Below are 16,149 nucleotides of genomic sequence, written 5' to 3'. Positions count from 1 at the left end.
CATCTTGGCATAGTTCTGTTATAATCTCCACCCAGCACAGCCAGAAGAGGACTGGCCACCCCTCATAGCCTGGTTCCTCTCTAGGTTTCTTCCTAGGTTTTGGCCTTTCTAGGGAGTTTTTCCTAGCCACCGTGCTTCTACACCTGCATTGCTTGCTGTTTGGGGTTTTAGGCTGGGTGTCTGTACAGCACTTCGAGATATTAGCTGATGTACGAAGGGCTATATAAAATAAACTTGATTTGACTTGATATATGAGACTCTGACAGGTCAGCATCAGGGAAAAAAGGTGGCTTCTGTAACCCTTTTTTGGAGCCAGTGGAACCTGTGTGTGCTTGGACTGCTGTGGGCTTCCTAGTTTGGTACCCCTATAATATGTTGGAACCAGTTAGTGACTGAAAGGTAACGTCCAGGTATGAAAATAACTACTGTTCCCTGAAGGAGGGAAACTAGGTACAACATACTATTAAATCCAAACGTTATGACTATAACTACTGTTCCCTGAAGGAAGGAAACTAGGTACAACATACTATTAAATCCACACGTTATGACTATAACTACTGTTCCCTGAAGGGGGGAAACTAGGTACAACATACTATTAAATCCACAGGTTATGACTATAACTACTGTTCCCTGAAGGAAGGAAACTAGGTACAACATACTATTAAATCCACATGTTATGACTATAACTACTGTTCCCTGAAGGATGGAACGAGGTATATCATATTCTGACCCTGCACCGACAGGGGATTTAGGCTCGCTGAAAAGCAGTACTGAATTTAGGAAATGGATGCGAGCCCCGGTATTATAGCCAGGAAGACATGGCTTCCGAGGGCGGGCTCGGAAGTTTTCAGGTGAATATGATTGGACTCTCCCATAGTATGTTATCTCGTCCCCTCCTTCAGGAAACAGTAGTTATATTCATAACTGTACATTTTTCCACCTCTCTCACAAGGATCCACCCCTTATTTTCATGACATACCCAAATCTAACTGCCTGTAGCTCAGGACCTGAATTAAGGAAATGCATTTTCTTGATACAATTTGAAAGGAAACACTTTGAAGTTGTAGAAATGTGAAATGAATGTAGGAGACACATTAGATCTGGTAAAAGATAATACAAAGGGAAAAAAACAACCGTTTAAAAAAATATATATATTGAACCATCATCTTTGAAATGCAAGACAAAGGCCATAATGTATTATTCCATCCCAGGCGGAATTTAGATTTTGGCCACTAGATGGCAGCAGTGTATGTGCAAAGTGTTAGACTGATCCAATGAACCATTGCATTTCTGTTCAAAATGTTGTATCAAGACCGCCCAAAATGTGCCTAATTGGTTTATTAATAACTTTTCAAGTTCATAACTGTGCACTCTCCTCAAACAATAGCATGGTATTCTTTCACCTTAACTTCTCTAGGCTAGGGGGCAGCATTTTCACTTTTGGATAAATAGCGTGCCCAATTTCAACTTCCTTCTACTCATCCCCAGAATATAAGATATGCATATTATTAGTAAATTTGTATATAAAAACACTCTGAAGTTTCTAAAACTGTTTGAATCATGTCTGTGAGTATCACAGAACTTATGTAGCAGGCAAAACCCCGAGGACTAACCATTCAGATTTTTTTTTTTTTTTGAGGTCACCGTCTGTTCAATGAGTTTTCATTGGGATACTAGATTTCTAATCAACCTGTTTGCAGTTCCTACCGCTTCCACTGGATGTCACCAGTCTTTGGAAATTGGTTGAGGTTATTCCTTTGTGCAATGAAGAAGAACGGCCATCTGGAATCAGTGTAACGTTATGTGTACTGTTTGAGAGTTGCGCAAGACTAGAAAAGTAGCGTTAGTTTGTTGACCTCCTGTATTGAAAACAGATAGACCCGTCTTCAATTTGATCGATTATTAACGTTTACAAATACCTTAAGTTGTATTACAAAAGTAGTTTGAAATGTTTTGGCAAAGTTTAGAGGTAAGTTTTGAGATATTTTGTAGTGACGTTGTTCAAAAATTGAGCTGTTTTTTTCTGGATCAAACGCGCCAAATAAATGGACATTTTGGACATATATGGACAGAATTAATCGAACAAAAGGACCATTTATGATGTTTATGGGACATATTGGAGTGCCAACAAAAGAAATTCGTCAAAGGTAAGGCATGATTTATATCTTATTTCTGCGTTTTGTGTTGCGCCTGCAGGGTTGAAATTTGCTACACTCTCTTTGTTTACTGTTGTGCTATCATCAGATAATAGCATCTTATGCTTTCGTCGAAAAGCCTTTTTCAAAATCTGACATGTCGGCTGGATTCACAACGAGTGTAGCTTTAATATGGTATCTTATATGTGTGAATTAATGAAAGTTTGATTTTATATAATTTTTTTGAATTTGGCGCTCTACATTTTCCCTGGCTATTGGCCAAGTGGGACACAAGCATCCCACATTTCCCAGAGAGCTTTTAATATGTATTGGCAATAATTAACTTAAGGGTGAGGCATGGAAAAATAAAACATGTATATTTTGTCAGGCTGAATGTTTGAATATATGAGGTGATTTGAGTCATGCTTCTTCAGTAGTGGAATAAAGACAATTAGCACTTGAATGTAGTCAATAAATACTGGAGCGATGTCAGATTGTTAATAAAATTGTTCATAGACCGTACATTTAAATCAAGTTGTTTTCAAGTCGTTGAAACAACAACTTGAAAAAATAAGTATTTTCAACCTAAACCGAACGTATTTTGGACATCCTGGCAAAGTCTTCTGTTCAATGACATGTTGCTAGGTGGGATAGCCCCAACGTCAAAACACAGTTTTAACGTGTCCAAATCAATAACCAATATGCAGAAAATTTGTGATATATTGAAAACCTAAACATAAAATGTGCTATTTACACAAACACACCAGGCTTCTATTTCAATGGTAATTACATGTCACATGATCTCAGGCTATCATCACTGTGAATAGGCACCAGGCTTCTATTTCAATGGTAATTACAGAACAATTTTTAGTGGGCCTCAAACTCCCTCTACATTTCTACTGGGAAAATCATCAAGCCATTCTTTAGGGGGGGGGGTCTCAAACTCCCTCTACATTTTCAGCCTCTGTTTTACTACTACACATAACAGCTTCAGTCTCAGAAATTGTGTGAACGGAAATCCCTTCTTCAGAAATGTGGGATGTGCACTAGAAGCGTGTAGGATACTGTTCTTGTCTGTAGGTTTTGTGTACTAAGTAGTGGACAAAGACCCGGAGTGAATGCACAAGGGTATCAAGGAAGGATCTCTAACTCAATATATATTTTTTACATTGTGACATTATTCATTAAAATACTCCTTCTACAATGTTAAAACATTCTACATTGTGACATCATTAAAACACTCCTACTACAATGTTAAAACATTCTACATTGTGACATCATTAAAATACTCCTACTACAATGTTAAAACATTCTACATTGTGACATTAAAATACTCCTTCAATGTTAAAACATTCTACATTGTGACACTATTTCATTGACATCATGAAACAACTCCTTCCTGTATATTCTGATGTTTGATCAGATATATTTTACCAGAGTAGCTCTTCACACATTGATCACAGCTACATTATTTATTTCCTGTGTGTATATCAGAGTAAAATTCTTCCCACATTGATTTCAACTATGAGGATTCTCTCCTGTGTGTGTTCTCTGGTGCATAGACAGATGGCTAGATGTAGTAAAACACTTCCCACATTGAGCACAGCTATAAGGTTTCTCTCCTGTGTGTGTTCTCTGGTGTATAGTCAGACAGTTAGACTTAATAAAACTCTTCCCACATTGAGTACAGCTATAAGGTTTCTCTCCTGTGTGTGTTCTCTGGTGTACTATCAAGTTGTTTGATTGAGTAAAGCTCTTCCCACATTGATCACAGCTATAAGGCTTCTCTCCTGTGTGTGTTCTCTGATGTGATTTTAAATGTCCTGACGAAACAAATCTCTTTCCACATTCGGAGCAGTGGTAAGGTTTCTCTCCCGTGTGTGTTCTCTGGTGTACTGTCAAGCTGTTTGAGTGAGTAAAGCTCTTCCCACATTGATAACAGCTATAAGGTTTCTCTCTGGTGTAATTGTAATGTAAATGATTTTGAAAAGCTCTTCCCACAGTCAGAGCAGCTATAAGGTTTCTCTCCGGTGTGAATTCTCTGGTGTGATTGTAATGTAAATGATTTTGAAAAGCTCTTCCCACAGTTAGAGCAGCTATAAGGCTTCTCTCCTGTATGGCTTCTCTGATGTATTTTAAGGTGTGCTGAAGAGGTGAATCTCTTCTCACAGTCAGAGCAACAGTGAGGTTTCTCGCCAGTGTGTATTCTCAGGTGTGCTGTCATGCTGTGTGAGTGAGCAAAACTCTTCCCACATTGATTACGGCTTATCTCCTGTGTGTGTTCTCTGGTGCAAAGTCAGCTGGCTAGATGTAGTAAAATTCATCCCACATTGATCACAGATATAAGGATTCTCTCCTGTGTGTGTTCTCTGGTGCAACGTCAGCTGGCTAGATGTAGTAAAATTCATCCCACATTGATCACAGATATAAGGCTTATCTCCTGTGTGTGTTCTCTGGTGCAACGTCAGCTGGCCAGATGTAGTAAAATTCTTCCCACATTGATCACAGCTATAAGGCTTCTCTCCTGTGTGTGTTCTCTGGTGTGTTTTCAGGCTGCTTGGAACATTAAAACTCTTCCCACACTGATCACAGCTATACGGTTTCTCTCCTGTATGGATTCTCTGGTGTCTTATAAGGTCAGCCGAAGAGGTAAATCTCTTCCCACAGTCAGCGCAGCAGTGAGGTGTCTTTCCTGTGGGTCTCCGCTGGTATTTCTCGAGGTGTTCTGATGTGGAGGGACTATTCTCTGCCTCTTCAGCATCATGAGGTTGTTGAGGCCCCCCAGAGGATCCACGATAGTCCCGTCTCTCTCCTGTGTGAATGACAAAGTCAGACAGATGGTTAAAGGCCCACAACAGCAGAAATCCACTGTTTATTTGAGGAAAAAGGTGATTTCCCGTGATGTTTCATAACAATTTAAGTCTGAAATGAAATGTTTAAAATGCTTTTACAAACTTATTTGAAAGCTGTCTTAAGGACATTCAAGTGAGCAACAACAGCCATATTGTCTTGTTTTTGTCACAGTAGTATATAGTGGATGATTCTAGAAATAAGTTAATACAGCTGTTAAAAACCCTAAGTACTAATTCACCACCGTGGGGGAAAACTCAGGGGAGTTCTCATAGAGTTGGAGTTCATGGAGTTCCAATAGACTGACAGCAAAAAGAGCCTCCATTTACTGGTTTAATATGAGTGAATTTCACACTACTTTTGGATTATAATTGTAAAGGATCGTTTATGCCATTGTTTCAAATCAACTGCTTTATACTTAAAAAAAAAAAATTATTTCAACCAGAAAGACTGTCAGCAAAGCTAGCCAAAGATTTATGTCAATAAACGTTAGCATTCCAGCTTTGCTACCAACCTAGCATTAGGTTGCACATGGTCTCCTTCAACATGGTAGCCTCACTATGAGTCTAATCTGGTCTCCTTCAACATACTCAGCCTCATTATGAGTCTAATCTGGTCTCCTTCAACATGGTAGCCTCATTATGAGTCTAATCTGGTCTCCTTCAACATGGTAGCCTCATTATGAGTCTAATCTGGTCTCCTTCAACATGGTGTTTCAACATTATGAGTCTAATCTGGTCTCCTTCAACATGGTTGTTACGAATCCCTTTGGCCCGACAATCTAGGGGGGATGGTAATGGGACCCGTAACACAACTCATGCAAATTATTATAGTGACAACGTAACAGTGAGAACAAAAATAACCACAGACAACTTAATTACCGTCAAACACTAAATGTTTATTTATAAACACACGGTAAATGGGGGGGGAGCAGGAAAAGGGGCTGAGCGGGACCCAAGGAATGAAAGAATAATAATTCAAAAACACCCCTAAGCTAGACTAGCCTACTTCACAAACAGCTAACTAACTAACCAAAAATACAGGGGGTGGTCCGCCCAGTTCTAACTAGTGTTTATATAACAAAGTTTACCTACGGGTAGTGTATGCCCAAGGGCGAATTGTCTGGTTACCCCCTTTTCCCACCATCAAACAAACACTCAAACACCATAACCAAAACAATACTCACAGGTGGGGACAAAGTGACATGTAGATGCAAAACACACAAGCGATCTACAGACAGAAGGCATGTTACAAAGAGATTGAGCTGGGGAGACAACAACTGACAGGGGTTTTAAACCAAGGGAAAGGGACTGTGATTGGGTAAGGGAAAAGGAGCAGGTGTCTTCCGATTAGCGACTGATTGATGACTGATTGGGGAATGATTATTGTCACCTGTGAGTAGGGGAGAAGGAGAGAAAAGAAATACACACAGGATACACACAGAACACTTGTATCCGTAACAATGGTGTTTCAACATTATGAGTCTAATCTGGTCTCCTTCAACATGGTAGCCTCATTATGAGTCTAATCTGGTCTCCTTCAGCATTCTAGCTAACAGCTTTGCTTCCAGCCTAAGTCAATAAGCGTCAGCATTACACCTCACAGCTTCGCTACCAGTTTATGTCAATAAGCGTTAGCATACTAGCTAACAGCTTGGCCACCAACCTATGTCAATAAGCGTTAGCATTCTAGCTAACAGCTTTGCTATCAGCTTGATGTCAATAAGCGTTAGCATTCTAGCTAACAGCTTTGCTACCAGCCTATGTCAATAAGCGTTAGCATTCTAGCTAACAGCTTTGCTTCCAGACTATGTCAATAAGCGTTAGCATTCTAGCTAACAGCTTTGCTACCAGCCTATGTCAATAAGCGTTAGCATTCTAGCTAACATCTTTGCTACCAGCCTATGTCAATAAGCGTTAGCATACTAGCTAACAGCTTGGCCACCAACCTGTCAATAAGCGTTAGCATTCTAGCTAACAGCTTATGTCAATAAGCGTTAGCATTCTAGCTAACATCTTTGCTACCAGCCTATGTCAATAAGCGTTAGCATTCTAACTAACAGCTTTGCTTCCAGCCTATGTCAATAAGCGTTAGCATTCTAGCTAACAGCTTTGCTTCCAGACTATGTCAATAAGCGTTAGCATTCTAGCTAACAGCTTTGCTTCCAGACTATGTCAATTTTTTTATTTTTTTATTTCACCTTTATTTAACCAGGTAGGCAAATTGAGAACACGTTCTCATTTACAATTGCGACCTGGCCAAGATAAAGCAAAGCAGTTCGACACATACAACAACACATAGTTACACATGGAGTAGAACAAACATACAGTCAATAATACAGTGAAAAAAATAAGTCTATATACAATGTGAGCAAGTGAGGTGAGATAAGGGAGGTGAAGGCAAACAAAATATATATAAAAATAAATAAAAATATAAAAAGGCCATGGTGGCGAAGTAAATACAATATAGCAAGTAAAAAAAAAAAAAACACTGGAATGGTTGGTTTGCAGTGGAAGAAAGTGCAAAGTAGAGATAGAAATAATGGGGTGCAAAGGAGCAAAAATAAATAAATGAATACAGTAGGTAAAGAGGTAGTTGTTTGGGCTAAATTATAGATAGGCTATGTACAGGTGCAGTAATCTATGAGCTGCTCTGACAGCTGGTGCTTAAAGCTAGTGAGGGAGATAAGTGTTTCCAATTTCAGAGATTTTTGTAGTTCGTTCCAGTCATTGGCAGCAGAGAACTGGAATGAGAGGCGGCCAAAGGAAGAATTGGTTTTGGGGGTGACCAGAGAGATATACCTGCTGGAGCGCGTGCTACAGGTAGGTGCTGCTATGGTGACCAGCGAGCTGAGATAAGGGGGGACTTTACCTAGCAGGGTCTTGTAGATGACCTGGAGCCAGTGGGTTTGGCGACGAGTATGAAGCGAGGGCCAGCCAACGAGAGTGTACAGGTCGCAGTGGTGGGTAGTGTAAGGGGCTTTGGTGACAAAACGGATGGCACTGTGATAGACTGCATCCAATTTATTGAGTAGGGTATTGGAGGCTATTTTGTAAATGACATCACCGAAGTCGAGGATTGGTAGGATGGTCAGTTTTACAAGGGTATGTTTGGCAGCATGAGTGAAGGATGCTTTGTTGCGGAATAGGAAGCCAATTCTAGATTTAACTTTGGATTGGAGATGTTTGATGTGAGTCTGGAAGGAGAGTTTACAGTCTAACCAGACACCTAGGTATTTGTAGTTGTCCACATATTCTAAGTCAAAGCCGTCTAGAGTAGTGATGTTGGACAGGCGGGCAGGTGCAGGCAGCGATCGGTTGAAGAGCATGCATTTAGTTTTACTTGTATTTAAGAGCAATTGGAGGCCACGGAAGGAGAGTTGTATGGCATTGAAGCTCGCCAATAAGCGTTAGCATTCTAGCTAACAGCTTTGCTTCCAGCTTATGTCAATAAGCGTTAGCATTCTAGCTAACAGCTTTGCTTCCAGCCTATGTCAATAAGCGTTAGCATACTAGCTACCAGCTTTGCTACCAGCCTATGTCAATAAGCATTAGCATTCTAGCTAACATCTTTGCTACCAGCCTATGTCAATAAGCGTTAGCATTCTAGCTATCAGCTTGATGTCAATAAGCGTTAGCATTCTAGCTAACAGCTTTACTACCAGCCTATGTCAATAAGCATTAGCATTCTAGCTAACATCTTTGCTTCCAGCCTATGTCAATAAGCGTTAGCATACTAGCTAACAGCTTTGCTTCCAGCCTATGTCAATAAGCGTTAGCATACTAGCTAACAGCTTTGCTTCCAGCCTATGTCAATAAGCGTTAGCATACTAGCTAACAGCTTTGCTTCCAGCCTATGTCAATAAGCGTTAGCATACTAGCTAACAGCTTTGCTTCCAGCCTATGTCAATAAGCGTTAGCATACTAGCTACCAGCTTTGCTACCAGCCTATGTCAATAAGCATTAGCATTCTAGCTAACATCTTTGCTACCAGCCTATGTCAATAAGCGTTAGCATTCTAGCTAACAGCTTTGCTTCCAGCCTATGTCAATAAGCGTTAGCATACTAGCTAACAGCTTTGCCGCCAGCCTATGTCAATAAGCGTTAGCATACTAGCTAACAGCTTTGCTTCCAGCCTATGTCAATAAGCGTTAGCATACTAGCTAACAGCTTGGCCACCAACCTATGTCAATAAGCGTTAGCATTCTAGCTAACAGCTTTGCTATCAGCCTATGTCAATAAGCGTTAGCATTCTAGCTAACATCTTTGCTACCAGCCTATGTCAATAAGCGTTAGCATTCTAGCTAACAGCTTTGCTTCCAGACTATGTCAATAAGCGTTAGCATTCTAGCTAACAGCTTTGCTTCCAGCCTATGTCAATAAGCGTTAGCATACTAGCTAACAGCTTTGCTTCCAGCCTATGTCAATAAGCGTTAGCATACTAGCTAACAGCTTGGCCACCAACCTATGTCAATAAGCGTTAGCATTCTAGCTAACAGCTTTGCTATCAGCCTATGTCAATAAGCGTTAGCATTCTAGCTAACAGCTTTGCTTCCAGCCTATGTCAATAAGCGTTAGCATTCTAGCTAACAGCTTTGCTTCCAGCCTATGTCAATAAGCGTTAGCATTCTAGCTAACAGCTTTGCTTCCAGCCTAGCGTTAACATTTAAGCAAACAACTGCTGCATCCAAAATACATATTGTAACGACCCTGGGTTTATAAGCGCGGAAATCGACTCTGCCGCTCGAGCATGCTTTTGCGGCACAGTCGATAGCGCGCCGGACCTCGGGCTAGAAGGTCGAGGGTTCGAGACCTGCTCACTGCCTGTTTCATTACAATATTTTGCAATTATCACAACCAAATAGTCTTTTAGAAAATGTAAGAAATAATCAAAACAACAATTGTAAGTCTATGACAACCCCAAAAAAGGTTTATTGTTTAGCAGTAATAACCTGGTAAATCTAGACTGTTGAATGGTCCCAGGTGGTGAACAGCAGTGTATTTAGCAGTAATAACCTGGTAAATCTAGACTGTTGAATGGTCCCAGATGATAGCATAGGACCCATAACTTCCTCTAACAATAATATAGACCTACTGTAGGACCCACAACTTCACCTAACAACAACATAGACCTACTGTAGGACCCATAACAACAACATAGACCTACTGTAGGACCCATAACTTCACCTAACAATAACATAGACCTACTGTAGGACCCATAACTTCACCCAACAACAACATAGACCTACTGTAGGACCCACACCTTCACCTAACAATAACATAGACCTACTGTAGGACCCATAACAACAACATAGACCTACTGTAGGACCCATAACTTCACCTAACAATAACATAGACCTACTGTAGGACCCATAACTTCACCTAACAATAACATAGACCTACTGTAGGACCACTAACTTACAACATAGACCTCGGACTATAAATCATTTAATATTCCAGGTGAAACATGGACAATAAAATGTCTTTGTTTTGACATTTCATAACCTGATCACCAGATAATGTTGTGAATAATCCCACTAGGCTACTCTGTAATGTGTTGTCATTCTAAATGTCCTGAATAAAGGAAAATAGCTCTGTGTGTTGTACAATAGCCTATCCATCAAGGAACAGTTCTCTACACATTATGAGCTAAGTATCTCTGTGTGTCCAAACGGACACAGAAACATTTGAAAACATTAAACACACTACCTTGATGCTTTCTCAGTTAAATCTAACTAGACCCTGCTGTGAATCAAATCAAATGTTACTTGTCACATGCGCCGAATACAACAGGTGTAGTAGACCTCACAGTGATATGCAGAATACAACAGGTGTAGTAGACCTCACAGTGAAATGCAGACTGACCAGCCCTTAACCAACAGGTGTAGACCTCACAGTGAAATGCAGACTGACCAGCCCTTAACCAACAGGTGTAGACCTCACAGTGAAATGCAGAATGACCAGCCCTTAACCAACAGGTGTAGACCTCACAGTGAAATGCAGACAGACCAGCCCTTAACCTACAGGTGTAGACCTCACAGTGAAATGCAGACTGACCAGCCCTTAACCAACAGGTGTAGACCTCACAGTGAAATGCAGACTGACCAGCCCTTAACCAACAGGTGTAGACCTCACAGTGAAATGCAGAATGACCAGCCCTTAACCAACAGGTGTAGACCTCACAGTGAAATGCAGACAGACCAGCCCTTAACCTACAGGTGTAGACCTCACAGTGAAATGCAGACTGACCAGCCCTTAACCAACAGGTGTAGACCTCACAGTGAAATGCAGACTGACCAGCCCTTAACCAACAGGTGTAGACCTCACAGTGAAATGCAGAATGACCAGCCCTTAACCAACAGGTGTAGACCTCACAGTGAAATGCAGACAGACCAGCCCTTAACCTACAGGTGTAGACCTCACAGTGAAATGCAGACTGACCAGCCCTTAACCAACAGGTGTAGACCTCACAGTGAAATGCAGACTGACCAGCCCTTAACCAACAGGTGTAGACCTCACAGTGAAATGCAGACTGACCAGCCCCTTAACCAACAGGTGTAGACCTCACAGTGAAATGCAGACTGACCAGCCCCTTAACCAACAGGTGTAGACCTCACAGTGAAATGCAGACTGACCAGCCCCTTAACCAACAGGTGTAGACCTCACAGTGAAATGCAGACTGACCAGCCCCTTAACCAACAGGTGTAGACCTCACAGTGAAATGCAGACTGACCAGCCCTTAACCAACAGGTGTAGACCTCACAGTGAAATGCAGACTGACCAGCCCCTTAACCAACAGGTGTAGACCTCACAGTGAAATGCAGACTGACCAGCCCCTTAACCAACAGGTGTAGACCTCACAGTGAAATGCAGACTGACCAGCCCCTTAACCAACAGGTGTAGACCTCACAGTGAAATGCAGACTGACCAGCCCTTAACCAACAGGTGTAGACCTCACAGTGAAATGCAGACTGACCAACCCTTAACCAACAGGTGTAGACCTCACAGTGAAATGCAGACTGACCAGCCCTGAACCAACAATGCAGAGTTAAGAAAATATTTCCTAAAATATAAAATAAAATGTACACTATATACAGGGTGTTACGGTACTGAACCAATGTGGAGGCTATATACAGGGTGTTACGGTACAGAGTCAATGTGGAGGCTATATACAGGGGGTACCGGTACAGAGTCAATGTGGAGACTATATACAGGGGGTACCGGTACAGAGTCCATGTGGAGGCTATATACAGGGGGTAACGGTACAGAGTCAATGTGGAGACTATATACAGGGGGTACCGGTACAGAGTCAATGTGGAGGCTATATACAGGGGGTACCGGTACAGAGTCAATGTGGAGACTATATACAGGGGGTACCGGTACAGAGTCCATGTGGAGGCTATATACAGGGGGTACGGGTACAAAGTCAATGTGGAGGCTATATACAGGGGGTACCGGTACAGAGTCAATGTGGAGACTATATACAGGGGGTACCGGTACAGAGTCAATGTGGAGACTATATACAGGGGGTACCGGTACAGAGTCAATGTGGAGGCTATATACAGGGGGTACCGGTACAGAGTCAATGTGGAGACTATATACAGGGGGTACCGGTACAGAGTCAATGTGGAGGCTATATACAGGGGGTACCGGTACAGAGTCAATGTGGAGGCTATATACAGGGGGTACCGGTACAGAGTCAATGTGGAGACTATATACAGGGGGTACCGGTACAGAGTCAATGTGGAGGCTATATACAGGGGGGTACTGGTACAGAGTCAATGTGGAGGCTATATACAGGGGGTACCGGTACTGAGTCAATGTGGAGGCTATATACAGGGGGTACCGGTACAGAGTCAATGTGGAGGCTATATACAGGGGGTACCGGTACAGAGTCAATGTGGAGGCTATATACAGGGTGTTACGGTACTCAGTCAATGTGGAGGCTATATACAGGGGGTAGCGGTACAGAGTCAATGTGGAGGCTATATACAGGGGGTACCGGTACTGAGTCAATGTGGAGGCTATATACAGGGTGTTACGGTACTGAGTCAATGTGGAGGCTATATACAGGGGGTACCTGTACAGAGTCAATGTGGAGACTATATACAGGGGGGGTACCGGTACTGAGTCAATGTGGAGGCTATATACAGGGGGTACCGGTACAGAGTCAATGTGGAGGCTATATACAGGGGGTACCGGTACAGAGTCAATGTGGAGGCTATATACAGGGGGTACCGGTACAGAGTCAATGTGGAGGCTATATACAGGGGGTACCGGTACAGAGTCAATGTGGAGGCTATATACAGGGTGTTACGGTACTCAGTCAATGTGGAGGCTATATACAGGGGGTAGCGGTACAGAGTCAATGTGGAGGCTATATACAGGGGGTACCGGTACTGAGTCAATGTGGAGGCTATATACAGGGTGTTACGGTACTGAGTCAATGTGGAGGCTATATACAGGGGGTACCGGTACTGAGTCAATGTGGAGGCTATATACAGGGTGTTACGGTACAGAGTCAATGTGGAGGCTATATACAGGGGGTACCGGTACAGAGTCAATGTGGAGGCTATATACAGGGGGTACCGGTACAGAGTCAATGTGGAGGCTATATACAGGGTGTTACGGTACAGAGTCAATGTGGAGGCTATATACAGGGGGTACCGGTACAGAGTCAATGTGGAGGCTATATACAGGGGGTACCGGTACAGAGTCAATGTGGAGGCTATATACAGGGGGTACCGGTACAGAGTCAATGTGGAGGCTATATACAGGGGGTACCGGTACAGAGTCAATGTGGAGGCTATATACAGGGGGTACCGGTACAGAGTCAATGTGGAGGCTATATACAGGGTGTTACGGTACAGAGTCAATGTGGAGGCTATATACAGGGGGTACCGGTACAGAGTCAATGTGGAGGCTATATACAGGGGGTACCGGTACAGAGTCAATGTGGAGGCTATATACAGGGGGTACCGGTACAGAGTCAGTGTGGAGGCTATATACAGGGGGTACCGGTACAGAGTCAATGTGGAGGCTATATACAGGGGGTACCGGTACAGAGTCAGTGTGGAGGCTATATACAGGGGGTACCGGTACTGAGTCAATGTGGAGGCTATATACAGGGGGTACCGGTACAGAGTCAATGTGGAGGCTATATACAGGGGGTACCGGTACAGAGTCAATGTGGAGGCTATATACAGGGGGTACCGGTACAGAGTCAATGTGGAGGCTATATACAGGGGGTACCTGTACAGAGTCAATGTGGAGACTATATACAGGGGGGGTACCGGTACTGAGTCAATGTGGAGGCTATATACAGGGGGTACCGGTACTGAGTCAATGTGGAGGCTATATACAGGGTGTTACGGTACAGAGTCAATGTGGAGGCTATATACAGGGTGTTACGGTACAGAGTCAATGTGGAGGCTATATACAGGGTGTTACGGTACAGAGTCAATATGATCTGTTCCCCGGAAGGCCGTCATTGAAAATAAGAATTTGTTCTAAAACTGACTTGCCTAGTTAAATAAAGGTACAATTCAATGTTGATTAAGGGCTTGTAAGTAAGCATTTCATGGTAAGGTCTACACTTGTTGTATTCGGCGCATGTGACAAATACAGTTTGATTTGATAGCATATTTTGTGGATATGAATGACTATTTCTTGCCAATTAAAAGTCTGGGTATTTTTCATAGCTTTTGTCACATCAGTTGAACAACTGCGGAGTAAATGCCCCTGTTTTTAAGACAGTACTTACTGGTGTTAATCTGTTCTCCTGTCTCTTCCTCTTCCAATGTGACAGTTATCTCTCCCGTCTCCTTCACTCCAAAAACAGTATCCTCCTCTTCCTCTTCCTCCTCTTCTTTCACTGTAACATCTTCCTCCTCTTTCACTCTGAACGCGTCTTCCTCTTCTTTCACTGAAACGTCTTTCTCTTCTTCTTTCACTGTAACAGCCTCACCCTCTACCTCTTGTTTTACTGTGACATCCTCTTCTTCCTTCTCCTCTTTCACGACAACGTTCAGCCACAGACCCTCTTTCTCCGTCCAGCAGACCTCCTCTTCTTCAACAGGAGACGAGTAGCTTGGTGAACTCATGGTCGGGGATGTTAGCTAACAGTTAGCTAGCTAGGCTAATGCTAACTTAACGAGACAGCTAGCTGACTAATAACAACGTAAATAGGAAATTAAATGGGATAATTAGCTAAACGACAGAAATGTGTTCTAAACACAGTGGCTCTTATATCAGAAAGCGTCTAAAGAACTTGAACGGTTCCGCTATGTCGGCTAGCAAGCTACCGAGATGGCTGACAAGCTGTTGTTGCTTTTCTTCTTTGAGTTTTTATCGGCGGATCGCAACCGACCGAGAGGTGCAAACACCGCCCCCTACTGTACTGGAGTGTGAAGCCCGTTATTAATACCGCTATATTCTTCTCTTATCTAACGCTGCATTTCTAATTAAACTACTCCCATCACCACCACACAATCTTTTCTCATTTCAGACGTATATTTGTTATTTGTTATTTTATTTAACCTTTATTTAACTAGGCAAGTCAATATTCACACTGTATTCTATTCTACTGTATGTTTTGTCAATGCCACTCCGACATTGATTGTCCTTGTATTTATATATTTCTTTAAATCCATTATTTAACTTTTAGATTTGTGTGGGTAATGGCTGAATGGTAGAGGAAATGGTTGACCATGTATTATTATGTTGTTAAATGTAATGATGTAGAGGGGGAGAGGTTCAAATAAAAATCGAAATTTTATTTTATTTATTTTAATTATATTTACATTTTAAAAAAAATGTTTTTTAACTAAATGCTTGTGTTCCTAGCTCCAACAGTGCAGTAATATCTAACTAAATGCTTGTGTTCCTAGCTCCAACAGTAGTATCTAACTAAATGATTGTGTTCCTAGCTCCAACAGTAGTATCTAACTAAATGCTTGTGTTCCTAGCTCCAACAGTACAGTAATATCTAACTAAATGCTTGTGTTCCTAGCTCCAACAGTAATATCTAACTAAATGCTTGTGTTCCTAGCTCCAACAGTGCAGTAGTATCTAACTAAATGCTTGTGTTCCTAGCTCCAACAGTGCAGTAATATCTAACTAAATGCTTGTGTTCCTAGCTCCAACAGTGCAGTAATATCTAACTA

At 42.1% G+C, this 16,149-nt stretch overlaps 1 pseudogene; it reads right to left on the bottom strand.

Annotated features, from left to right (window-relative positions):
* Positions 1-3,956: 3,956 nt before the first annotated feature.
* Positions 3,957-14,925, bottom strand: LOC120041357 (annotated as a pseudogene).
* Positions 14,926-16,149: the final 1,224 nt, after the last annotated feature.

Source organism: Salvelinus namaycush, unplaced genomic scaffold (genome assembly GCF_016432855.1).
Source record: "Salvelinus namaycush isolate Seneca unplaced genomic scaffold, SaNama_1.0 Scaffold45, whole genome shotgun sequence".
Lineage (NCBI taxonomy): Eukaryota > Metazoa > Chordata > Actinopteri > Salmoniformes > Salmonidae > Salvelinus > Salvelinus namaycush.
Note: the sequence above shows the minus strand (reverse complement) of the source record. Positions and strands in the feature narration are given on the sequence as shown.